The following is a 12,828-nucleotide window of genomic DNA, read 5'->3' as shown; positions in this document are numbered from 1 at the left end:
AAATGGATTTGAGGGAGGTGGGATATGATGGTAGAGACTGGATTAATCTTGCTCAGGATAGGGACCAATGGCGGGCTTATGTGAGGGCGGCAATGAACCTTCGGGTTCCTTAAAAGCCATTTGTAAGTAAGTAAGTAAGACTGGATGATAAAAGTTTCTCAACCGAATAATAACAGGCATTTCCCATATTTATTCTGTGTTTAATTTCCTCCCGAGTATCATTTATATTTGTTACTGTTGCTCCAAGATATTTGAATTTCTCCACCTCTTCAAAAGATAAATTTCCAATTTTTATATTTCCATTTCGTACAATATTCTGGTCACGAGACATAATCATATACTTTGTCTTTTCGGGATTTACTTCCAAACCTATCTCTTTACTTGCTTCCAGTAAAATTCCCTTGTTTTCCCTAATCGTTTGTGGATTTTCTCCTAACATATTCACGTCATCCGCATAGACAAGCAGCTGATGTAACCCGTTCAATTCCAAACCCTCTCTGTTATCCTGGACTTTCCTAATGGCATACTCTAGAGCAAAGTTAAAAAGTAAAGGTGATAGTGCATCTCCTTGCTTTAGCCCACAGTGAATTGGAAATGCATGTGACAGAAACTGACCTATACGGACTCTGCTGTACGTTTCACTGAGACACATTTTAATTAATCCAACTAGTTTCTTGGGAATACCAAATTCAATAAGAATATCATATAAAACTTCTCTCTTACATAAGCAATTTTATTAAATTTGACACCTAATTTGATGCCAGTATCGATACACTCTAGGCTGTTTTTTCCGCAGATGTTTATTTAAAATCTGATTTTTTATTCAGAAATGTGAAAGTTATTGTCAGTCTTCTTCATAGTATGGCCGGAGTTTATACAGTAGTAAGTTTACGCAGCTTATATTGCAAGACATGCTACGGGTGGAAATTTGCTGCTGTACCGCGAAGAAGTGCCGGCCGGATATGAACCGAGGCGAGCGAGGTTGGTCACCCCAGCCTGCACGTGGAGTTTGTTGTTGGAGACGATAGAGCGGGTGAGCAAGGCGGCTACCGCGGTGTGCTGGATATGTCATCAGTCATTTCTTTACCCGCCCAAATCGTTGCGTCGTTCTTTCGATATTCCACGCAGTCGTTTCCGACACCGATCGTTAACGGAGTGAACAACTCCAGCCAACCGGGAAACAGATCTCTCTCTCGACCAATGAGAAGGCGAAGTACCGGGTGTAACCAATAGAGTTCCTGCGCGCGCAGTTGTAATGACGCCAAGGGAGGGGCCTCAGAAGTGGGGCAAGTCGGGGTCGAGCTGCCTGGAGAGACCAACGGAGGACAGCCTCGTATTTGAGATTAGGACTCTGCGTGTTAGGTTTGCAGCTTTGCTCGCAGTTGTTTCATTGTTCAGGATGTATTGAAAAAAGTGACTGATTTGGTTAAAAGTGATAAGAAGATTGTTCATCTGCACTCTACTGATGTGGCAAGTAATTAATTTTTGATTTGTTCTTGTATTTGTAGTCTTAATTACCATAAAAGAGTTGTGATATCACTGTGGGAGGTCGACCTATTTTCTCTCAGCTTCCGGATTATCATTCTGCTGGGTGGAACATAGCGCACTTGTAGGTAGTTAAACAGAGTTCGAAACTTGTGTGTGTGAATAAAATGGGGCATTTGTTATCAGGACTTATTAATTATTCTCAAACGAATCTCTTAATTTTTTTAAATACTGTTAAAAAAGGTTAATGCGTAGTTTCATTTCTATGAAGTATAATCCAATCACTATTCAAAGATTCGTCGTGCATCGAGTGTCTTGATTATGCGTTGTAAGTAGATCATAGGAGATGCTTCCTGGTTTTGTACCTGCGCATATGAGAGTTGTCTCCGTACTATTGATTTTACTCGGAGGATATGCATTTTGAAGTAATGGAAGCGTCGAAAACGTAATATACGTAGTTTTTTCCAGTCTTGTACTTTTAATTATTTCGAAATGATTTTGTTTAATGTTTTACCATAATTATATGAAGTTTGCATAAATTGTCGTCTTAAGAGTTTTCACTAATTATATAAGATTTGAGGAGATTCTTAATGTTCGCTAGTGCAATACATTTCCGATGACCATTTTGTAATTGGTACTTCGAAACTTAGTCTGTATTTGTACGATGTACAAAGCGCTTACAGACTAAAATAGTCAGTTTCCCTTCTAAGACCTATTGTACGGCTTTTGCTTTGTTTTACGAGTGTTCATGTAAGTCCTAGTTTCAACTAGTCCAAATAGGGTACAGAATAATTTGGTTGCTTGAGATCTCACTGCAGTTATAGGCCTATTTATGGTATTCTACGTCGGATATATGGATGTTTCGGTAATTGTAAATTACAGGAACGCCACTTCTTACCTTTTTAAAATCGCTGAAGTAAACTATAAAATGAAAGTATTGAAACAAAAAAAATCGTTTTAGAAGATTGAATTTGTGTATTTTTGGTCCAGGGAGCATCCACTTTTTGGTGCAAAGATGATTCGTTTGGCGTGTTTCTTAATTGAAATTATGAAATGGCGTTCCTGTGCTTCACATTTAATATAGTTTCACTCCCCCCCCCCCAAATAATTGTTACAAGCATCTAAAGTTACGAAATTATATAAAATTTAATTTTTTAGCACTTAGCGTATTGAAGTTGTGTAATTTTTGTTCCCGCTCGTGTTCACGTGGCGCACAGACTTATTTCCGTAAGATTTATCACTCGGACAGGCCAAGCCAAGCCACCTCGTATATGGAGGTCGTGGCCCTAGATTCTTTGGCCCGCTGCTCGTGTTGCTGCTTCCTTGGAACGTGTGAGAAGACGTTGAACCAAAATGGCTGCCAGTTCGTGGCAGAGAGCTGTACTATTGGTAGAGAATCTATTGCGTATACATACACGAAGCAAGAAAAGTCACGTGATAGTTGGCTTGTGGTCACGTGATCTCTACAGATCTGTTCCCATTTCTTACCAAGAAGTTCTGTTGTCGGATCGCGCGGTGTGTGCATGCATTAGTTAGTACAAGATGTAACTCATGTTGGGAAAGTGTATGGTCGAAAGTGGTTTGTGCTGCATTATGGGAAACCCTGCTAACCAGAAGGTATTGTGTAATTATAGTGTTGCTGAAAATGGTGAAACAATTTGTACAGTTTACGCCACATTTTTTCCTACACGCAGAAGTAGGATACGCATTTCTGTAGAACTAATTCGTCAGTTAATTTTGAAGTTCTCTAAAATAGAAGTTCGGAGTGGCCTAGGTTAATTTGATTTAGCTAGTTTCGTGTTTTGGGCAATAGTTTCACAAGGACCAGTTTAAAGTAGGCTATTTTGTTATGCTTATATCCATTGTGCTCATAAGTATTGGAGTTGATTTTCATATTGCCGAAGGCTGAGTTAGTCTTCATTGTATAAAAATACAGGTTTGCTTGGATGTTGTTTAGATTGTATAAAAGCACAGGTTTGCATGGATATTGTTCTTATAATGCCTGCCTGCCTTGCACCATGCTCTAAACTCTTGACACAGTAGGCAATAAGTTATTGCAAGTAGCCTAACAATAGGATTGACGTGCGAAATTCTGTCGAAAAATGTTTATAGGGATAGATTTCAGAAGCGAAAGCAGGTAATTAATGCTCGGTGGATTTCACGAATGAGATCTGCGTAACGAATTATGCGTTAAGAATGTTTTCAATTTGTAATAATAATAATAATGATGATTTATTTAACCTGGCAGTGTTAAGGCCATACGGCCTTCTCTAACACTCAATAGGAGTAAAACTGCGTTACAAAAAACACTACAAATTTACAAAAGTACACTACAATCTTATACACAAAACTGAATAAGATAATAATAATAAAATGTAAACAACAAGTAAGTAGAAATCAGACATAATATGTAACCTACAGAAAGAAAGGAAAAAGCATAATAAAATGTGAACAGCAGGTGAAAATAAATGAGACATACAAAGTATAAAAAAGAAGACAATTATTGATAACAATAATGATAAAAATAAGAATAGTAATAGTAACAATAATAATAATAAGAATAGTAATAAAATAGTGCAGTACAAAGCATACAATGAATACAATATTTTTAAGTACACACAGTAAGGAAAATTATGATTATATATAGCTCAACTTATCACATTATAGATATACCTTTATTCGAAAATATGAAAACAAAAATATAAAATAAGTTAAATATCACTAGACCATAAAAAAATGTGAATACGTGGAAACATGCAATACAACACTTGTCATAATAGTAAGTTAGTTTGGCAACTCATCATAAGATAATTTTCTAACTTGGATTTGAAATATTTCAATGTTCGGCAGCCCTTGACTTCAGACGGCAGAGAGTTCCAGTGACGAGAGGTAGCAACAGTGAAAGATGAATACAGAGATGATGTGGTGAAAGATGAATACAGAGATGATGTGTGAAGTGGAATTTCTAGCGTGTTACCGCGTTGTGATCGAGTATTAATATTGTGATAGCGAGAGAGCGAATAAATAATAGGGGGATGAAGTGTGCATAATTCGATATAAGAGAGAAAATGACTGCAGATTTCTCTTCTCATGTAACCCAACCAATGATAACTTTGTAGTCAGTTTGGTGTAGTACAAAAATGACTGAAAATGAAACTTTTAAGATACCGGTATTGAAAAGCTACAGACCTATAGCAGCAGCAGTTATGTATGTTTTCAGTGTTTGTATTAACCTTTGTTTACAGCATGCGCTGACTACCTTAGGCCTAGTTTGACTGGTTAATGGATGTGCTACTATTGTTAATTAGCCTATTTAAATATTGATTTACCACTATTTGTCCTGTTTCTATAAACGTGATAGGTTTTGTTGGTAAATGGTGCACTTACTAGTCTGTTATAAAATTAATTTTGTATAGGCTAGGCCTAATCCTATAGGAGGGTGATATTCGCGTCTTCCTGCTCCACGTTTTGCAGAGTCATTCAACGTATTGCTCAACATTAACAAGGAAATTAGCCTAATGGTTGTCCAAGTCAAAGAACTTTATCGCTAGTGTACTTATCATCGTAATTACGAAGTCCACAAGTGGCACAGCAGTAGTTGTTGACCTGTGGACTTCGCATTTTAAAAATCATTTCTATGCGTACTTTGATACAAATTATCCTTAGGCATTTGCATCTGTGGTCATTTTCTCATTGTGCTCCAGTGTTTCTTTTGTATCTGCACACAACGTGCAGCTAAGTTATTTTTCATTTCATACACTAGGTCTATAATGTTAGGTAGGCCTACTGAGAGCATGGAGTACTAGCTCAGTCGGCAAAGGCGCTTGCCTGCCGATCCAGAGTTGCGCTCGGGCGAGGGTTTCGATTCCCTCTTAGACTGAGTACATGGTTAAGGTTCTTCCGAGGTTTTCCCAACCGTAGGCGATTGTCAGGTAATCTATGGCTAATTCTCTGCCTCCTCATGCCAAATATTATCTCGTTATCACCAAATACCTTACTATAATAATACCGGACAGCTAGAAGTTCTGCGCGCGAACGGCGCAGTATAGTAAACACAGAAAACGTTTTGAAGCAACAATGTTGAAGATAGATATTTTTGTTTTGCAAATTTGCAGTCATTGAACAGAAACCAAGATGGAGATTTCATTGTAACTAATTAGAAATTCCTCTTTCAGGTATGTAATAAACTATCTTCGCACAAAATAATGTACGATACACGAGCGGTATGTTTTCTTTCAATTCTCGGAAATTAAAAAAGCTAAACTACGTTTCGCTTTTTCAAACTTTTCCTCGAACATGAAAACTTAAACATACCGCTCTTGTAACGCATATTAGGCCTACTATTAATAGCAATTATGTTGCACTAAAGCAAAGAAAAAATATGTGACAATTAGGTAATTACGGAAACTAGTAGACTACGAAGTGTGCAATATTTTTAGTAATAGGTATGTAGCTTTGATATAAAATGTTACATTAAATATTATTCAACATTTGAGTGTCTCGTATATTATTCCACGTTACTACCTCACGTTTTAAACAATAGTCCGATTCCTGTATGTTAATATTTGTATTTCTGGTCATAATACTACACCTCATCGTTAATGCTGCTAGTATAACTTACAGCTGTCCGGTATTATAGTAAGGTATTTGCTATCACCAGTCTTAAGGAGTAGTTTATACAGCTTCGTTAAATAACCCTCTAAAAAAAGCATGGAGAATTCCTTTAGACTTTGGAAAAGACGAATGTGGCAATAGTATCGTTATTAATTCGATAATTTTGAAGTCTGACCTATTTCATTAATGTAAGGTTAGGATCCATTAATTTATACGGTTGGTCACTCAAATTTTCCTTAAAGCAGAGAATCTGCTCCAGCTATTTTTCTCAGTACGTATTTTCTTCGATCAGACATTAACCAATGCACTGGTAGCTTAAAACAGACCATATTTCAGACTAGGTTTGAAAATTTCGTGAAAGAATCTTGTTTCTTTAAAATGTTGTGAAATTTTCAGTTAATTTCTCTAGTTTAATGCTGGCAAGTTGACTTCTAGACCATAGTTAGAGATTCAACTATTGCTGCCTTTTTAATAGTGGACTGAACTATAAGATGAATTCTGAGAATTTTGAGTTAATCGGTTTTAAATAGGCAGAACATGCGTGGGCGAGAGATTGCGCAGTACGTAACGAAGTTATTTTTCATGTTCTTCCCCATGACGGCACATAACCTGCGCCACAGGTAATGCCCGTGACCAGCACTTCAGTTACCAAGAAACGCGGAAGCAGTGGGCAGTTTTGGTGAGTTCATTCGTAGTCGATAGGCCTATTGACCGAAAGGTAGTTCAACGGCTGGACGATATTGCAGCTTACTTCAGTAGCTATTTGTTTAGACACCATTTTACACGTTTAACTGATTTTGTTTGTCATGTGATAATGTTTTTTTTAACGTGTTGTGTGAGCTTTCACATTATCAACTGCACACTAATACGTGATTTCTATTTTGAGCTGGTATGAAAGTGTTGCTAAAATATGCACGTGGTGCCGGATAAACCTTATTTTAGAGTAGTTGTGTGGTTTCTAGACTACTGTACTTATTCCAGTGGTTTATGCACATCGAATGATGAAAGGGACTAAAGGTTAAAGGGCCTACCTGCATGTTTTTGGATGTTTTAAATTATGGTAGGCCTAGATCTAACAGTGAACTGGATTTTATACTGAATAGGCCTACTTTCCTAGCTTGAATGTAAATAGCATGAACTTTATATATGCTTATTAGTGGCAATACGAAGTTTTATTTAAGCCAGTCTCTATAAATACGCTTCTGGAATTCGTTAGGCCCACTTTTTTTTTGTCGATCTCGGTGAAAGCTTTGTCACTTTGTCCACCACAGCACAGCTTAAGTTGGAAAAGTTGTTTTAGGTAGTACCTAAATGTAGGCCGTAGTATGATTTTCACATGAAGTCCTGCTTCATTGTAAAAGTGAAAATGACGAGATAAAATAGCTTTTTTTTTTGTTGCGAAATTCCGCATAACGAGTTACAAATGGCATTCTTTCTTCCTATTCACCCCTCTTTTTCCATGTTGATGTTGATAACTTCGATCATTTTTAGGATTTCGGACTCTTACATTGCATATAGGACTTTTTTTTTTTTACGAAAATCGTGATCATTGACATTTTTATTTCGAAACTAGGCCTACTTATTGTAGTTCTAAATTCAGAATTAAATGTTAGCTGCGGATATTTTTCCTTAAACCATGGTAAGTGTAATCTATTAGCAATTACTTGAGTTCATATTTTCATAGGGGCCCCAATCATGGGATTGAATGTAACTTCACTTCGATTAAGTCAGCTGGTTCTTTGCAGCGTATCTACCGAATTTTGCAGTAGGCCTATGTGTTTTGTTCGTGTCTTAGAGAAGGGTGTAATGCAATTTTTTCATTAGGTCCATGTTACGATTTTCACGAAAAGCCTATTGTATGAATTTCCGAGATTGTAATTTTTCCATTTAATTTCTTTTTATATATAGGCTATATTGATGTAGGGGTATTCGTATCGAATGAATTTAAAATATTTTAATTATTTTAATATGGTAACATTTTGACCAAGCCGCATCCCATAAATTTTCAATTTAATTCGTGTTAAATTTTGACGTAGCCGTACCGCATAAATTTTCAAGGTTTTTTTTTTTTGTACTATTTTTAGATTACATTGTTGCATTTTTACGTAGTCGAATCTCATAAATTTTTTCACATGGCGTACAGGTCGTTCAGAATTGGCGCGTTTGCGACTCTCCTGACGTGAGATTATTTCGAAAAGATAAGTTTAGTGATTAGTGGAAACTACTTGCTTTGTTTGTTACACACGCTGTTAATGCTGGAACATGCCGTCGTACCTGTTTGGGGATTTTCAACAAAAAGTCAAGCTGCAACACATACACTGTCCAAATTTCACGAGAGGATACCTGCGAGGGGGGTATGGTTCTTGCGGGGTGAAATAGGGTCAACTGAAGGAGCAGGTGGATGGGTATGGCGTCATTTGCCGGCTGGGACAAGCAAGGCTTAGTCATTGACCGGTCGGTTCTGTGTTGGGGTTAGTTTGTAAGAGTGGGGTAAACAATTCACATTCCTTGTTCGAATCTTCTGAAGTGCGGACTGTACTGAACGTAGACTTTTGTAGCCATTCAGTCTTCTACCTCGTCCATTAGACTGACCACTCTTCCTTGGCAGGCTACATTGATCACACTACTGAGGTCATAGAACTCGAAACAGTAGCCTACCGTAACTGAGGTGCACGATTGTTTGTTTTGGAGTACTGTTAGCTACATATTTTATCAGAAAATATGAATATTTTCTTGCCTTCATTCATTCATTCATTTTTAGCACTACAGCCCATGAAGGGCCTGGGCTTCCTTAATCAGTAGAAACCATTCTTCTCTGTCTTGAGCCCGTTGTCTCCGTCTCTTGCATCCAACTCTCCGCAGATCATCCTCCACACCCTGAAGCCACCTCAACCTTGGTCTTCCTCTCTTCCTTAATCCTCCTGGGTGTCCATATAATGCCCGTTTAGGTAGTCGGCCTTCTGGCATACGTTCAAGATGTCCCAACCATCTAAGTCTGCCTTTCTTAATGAAGGAAACTATACTCGGTTCTCCATACAGTTCCGTTAGTTCTTTATTTGTTCTACTTATTTTCTTGCCTTAGAAAAGAGAAACTTTAGACCATTTCTCACTGATATCACTCATGTTGCCTTTTCTTGCATTATCAACAGAAGCAACTATATCATGTCAGTTTCAAATTAATGTAGGCCGTGGAAAAAATTTCTATACTTTATCATCATTTGTTATCAGATTATTCGAATGAGAACAAGCTCTAAAAACCTTAACAAACCAAACCTAACCTTCGTCATATTAACCAACTTTTCTTACCGAATTTAGATTAAGGCCCATTCACAATGAAAATTAAACATAACCGTAACATAAACACAGAAGTTTGCACCCAGGCTACCAAATGTGATCATTCACAATGATTCACATAAGCATTGACATAAACATTACCGTAAGACGTTAACATGAAAGTTTGCAAACTCCAAACTTTCATGCTTATGCTTATGTGATTTGCAAACAGAACACAATCGTGGAGCGCTGAAGTATACGACAGAATATGAGGAAATGGCGTCGTTGTTATGTTTCCATGGTTACCAAGTATGTTTGCTGTTATGTTTATGTTCCCATAGTGAATGATGGTATGAATTCTTGATTTTGCTTACGTTAAGTTTATGTTTAATTTTCATTGTGAATGAGCCTTTAGGATTATTACATATTAGCATTACTTTTGACGAGTTGTTTATGTTGGCAACATTTATTATATAGCCTACAATTATGTGCAAAACGTCATAACTGCAGTAGTGGGAAATGGTCTAAAGAATACCCTAGTTGTTAGGTTGTGTTCTGCAGGAGACTTCGCATCCGTCGCCTTTGGAAGCATTGTTTTGTGGTGGCAGGTAAATTGATTCGATTTGGAGACTGGCATGGCGGCAGATTATGGGAGGAGTTCTGCCACCGCTGGATGAGAACCGCTGTTGAACACAGTCTTTGTTCCAACGGCTGCTGAAGAGTGGTCGGTGCTGCGCATGGGGGAGAGGAACAGGCTTTGGCTCCGCATTCAGAAGTCAGTCTTTTTCTCTCTCCTATACTCGCGCCGAAATTGTCTCCTGTGAGTGCTGTGCTGGATCTGCTGCTGTGCAACGACCGCAAGTGTTTCAGCTCGAATGGTTGGGTCTACAGCAGTGTGCAAATTGATTGGAACGTGCTTTACAATTAACGCTTTCTTATTGCATTTATACTGGGTGTTCAGTTCAAAATGTGTCTTGGCTCGCTGTATGCCGTCGTGTGGCTAGCTGATGAGCCTAGAGAATTCAATCTTCCTACACTTCCGCAGCTCAGGTGTATAATCTAAGAGGCAGAGAAGTTGGCTAGCAAGTACGGCGTTCATTCTGAAGAGTACGTGCCGATACGTACGGTAACGCCGGTAGTGGCAGGAATGTGAACTGTTTGGAAATACGTACTGTCGGGATATGGGGAGAGGGTTAAGACGATTACTTATGTATTTGTTGACGATAACTTCGACGGTCAACATGGACACGGAGCATTTGATTTGTGTTGTGGAATGTTACGTACGCAACCTATAACAAATACCCTGCGTACGACTTGCCGGCGCAAAACACAGTTCGAAAGAGGTTATGGTAGCACACAGACCGTACAGACCGCCATCTGTTGCTACGACGTTCAAGTTATACCGTACACGTTCTCAAGTTCAGATTGAGGAACGCCTTAAATAATAGGCAACTTCTCTAACATATAAGCTGAAACTCGCTTCAAATCGGTGACCCAACAACAGTGCGTCATGACACACTTTGAAATGAACACCCACTATTTTCTGAATCAAGCTATTTATTAGCTTTTGAATTCTTTGATGCATTCAATTTACCAATGTTCTTACGCATAAGCTTCAAAAACACTTATCTTACTTGTTTTCTTCCACCAAAATACCAACCTTTTGCAACTGAAGTTTTCCCGTTGAAAAATATTCTGAATTAGTCTATGGTTTTTTATTCGGAAATTTTCCATGAAAGCGGAAAACTGTAGGGGAAACTGTTGTACCTTTAAACACTTTTCACGTTTTATTTAGTTATTTTTTTTTTTAATTTTGGGAAACTAATTTTTTTAAATGAAAAAAATCTTGAAATAATTATTGAAGATTCCTTTACAACTTCCTGTATGTATTTTCCTGTTTCACAGATCAAGATGGAAAAAATAAAATGAAGGGATATGTAATGTGTTCAAAGGTACAACAGGTTCGTGTACCTTGGAACATACCCGCTTATAAGTTGGAACACATGAAATATATGTTGGAATATAAGCTGTAAAAACTGACAGTCATATTTCAAATGTATTTGCAATCATAAACCAGAGCAGGCTTCTCTGATTGAGATTTTATTTCCTGGAGGAGCAATAACTGCTTCAACAGCTTTCTTCAAGACATCCGGATCAATTGGGGGGGCCTCTTCAACTTCAGACATACTTCGTGACATGATCTTAAAATAAAAGAAAAACAAAAACCGATGTCATGTACCTTGGAACATGTTCCATGGTACAAGATGTTTTGTGTTCAAAGGTACAAGAAGGTACACTTTTAAACAAATATGGCTTCCAAAACTAGAGATTCGAATAAATCATGGAAATTAAAATATTTTATTACTCACCAGATGATAGGGAACACGCCGTACTTGAAAGATATTAACAAATACAATCTGGTTTTGTGTTACAAAACATATATCAATGAACGAAATGTTTACTTTTGGTAATAAAAACATTTCTTTTGTCCACAGAACTCACACTTTGCAATAAATCAAACTCAAATTACGATCAGAGCTACTTAGGGGCTTTCTCTACAATCCACTTCAGTTTGAGTCCCCTAGCTAGCAGAAAAAATTAAAAAACAAAAAATGTTCAAAGGTACACTATGCTAAAGGTACAACAGTCTCCCCTACTCATTATTTGGTCGATGAGACTTCTAGATAATATTTAGATTTAGCATGCAGCCCTTTCATTTCAATCTAAATGTTAGACTACCGTTATTATTAAAATTGTGTATAAATGTAGGATTACCATATTAACACAGTCTACTATATACAGTCACGAAGCTTGAGTTATGAGGGTGTTAGAAACAATAGACTGTGACGGTTATATTTTGCATTGCCTGTAATGAGGCGATATTAGCGATCCTAGTGGTGAGCAACTATTGTCGGACCATCGGATCTATGCCCCTTCAGCGCTGTCGTCGTTCTTGGAAAAGTTAACGCCTCTACTCACCCCATTCCACCCGTTTCTCTCCCACTACGTCAAACAGCAGGCCACGAACCTTGCCGAATAGGGATGTTGCCAAATTTCCGTCAAACAGTGTCATGTCTCTTGAATATTGCTTATAATACTGTAAGGTTAATTATTACTTATTCATAATTTAATTTAAGTAGTCTAATGACACTGATTGACTTATGCAAAATGCTATTATTTGCTTAATAATATTTCTTTCACTACTCCGTGCTACAGTATTCATGTTGAGTTGAAACACTGGACTGCAAGTGCAAATAAACTGTCCCGCAAGAAGGCTCAAAATTGTGAGTAGTGGGGGAGAGAAAGAGAGAGGGATAGCAAAGAGAGAAATAGGAATACAGGGGGAGAAATGAATTGCCGAGGCTGAAAAGGAATTACGAGGGCACAGATCCGATGGTCGGACTATACCTAATGTTTGCATATTTACTACGTATTGAGCTTCGCGACTGTATATAC

At 37.7% G+C, this 12,828-nt stretch overlaps 1 long non-coding RNA gene across 1 annotated transcript in view; it reads left to right on the top strand.

Moving 5' to 3' along the window:
• The first annotated feature begins 647 nt into the window (after window positions 1-647).
• LOC138707006 (uncharacterized) overlaps window positions 648-12,828 on the top strand; it is a 116,753-nt gene continuing 104,572 nt past the window's right edge. The window contains exon 1 of the long non-coding RNA XR_011334143.1: window positions 648-1,474. This is a non-coding gene — a long non-coding RNA (uncharacterized lncRNA). The remainder of the gene's footprint in view (window positions 1,475-12,828) is intronic.

The sequence above is a fragment of the Periplaneta americana genome, chromosome 1, assembly GCF_040183065.1.
Source record: "Periplaneta americana isolate PAMFEO1 chromosome 1, P.americana_PAMFEO1_priV1, whole genome shotgun sequence".
NCBI classification, from domain to species: domain Eukaryota; kingdom Metazoa; phylum Arthropoda; class Insecta; order Blattodea; family Blattidae; genus Periplaneta; species Periplaneta americana.
This window is presented reverse-complemented; position numbering and strand designations above follow the sequence as displayed.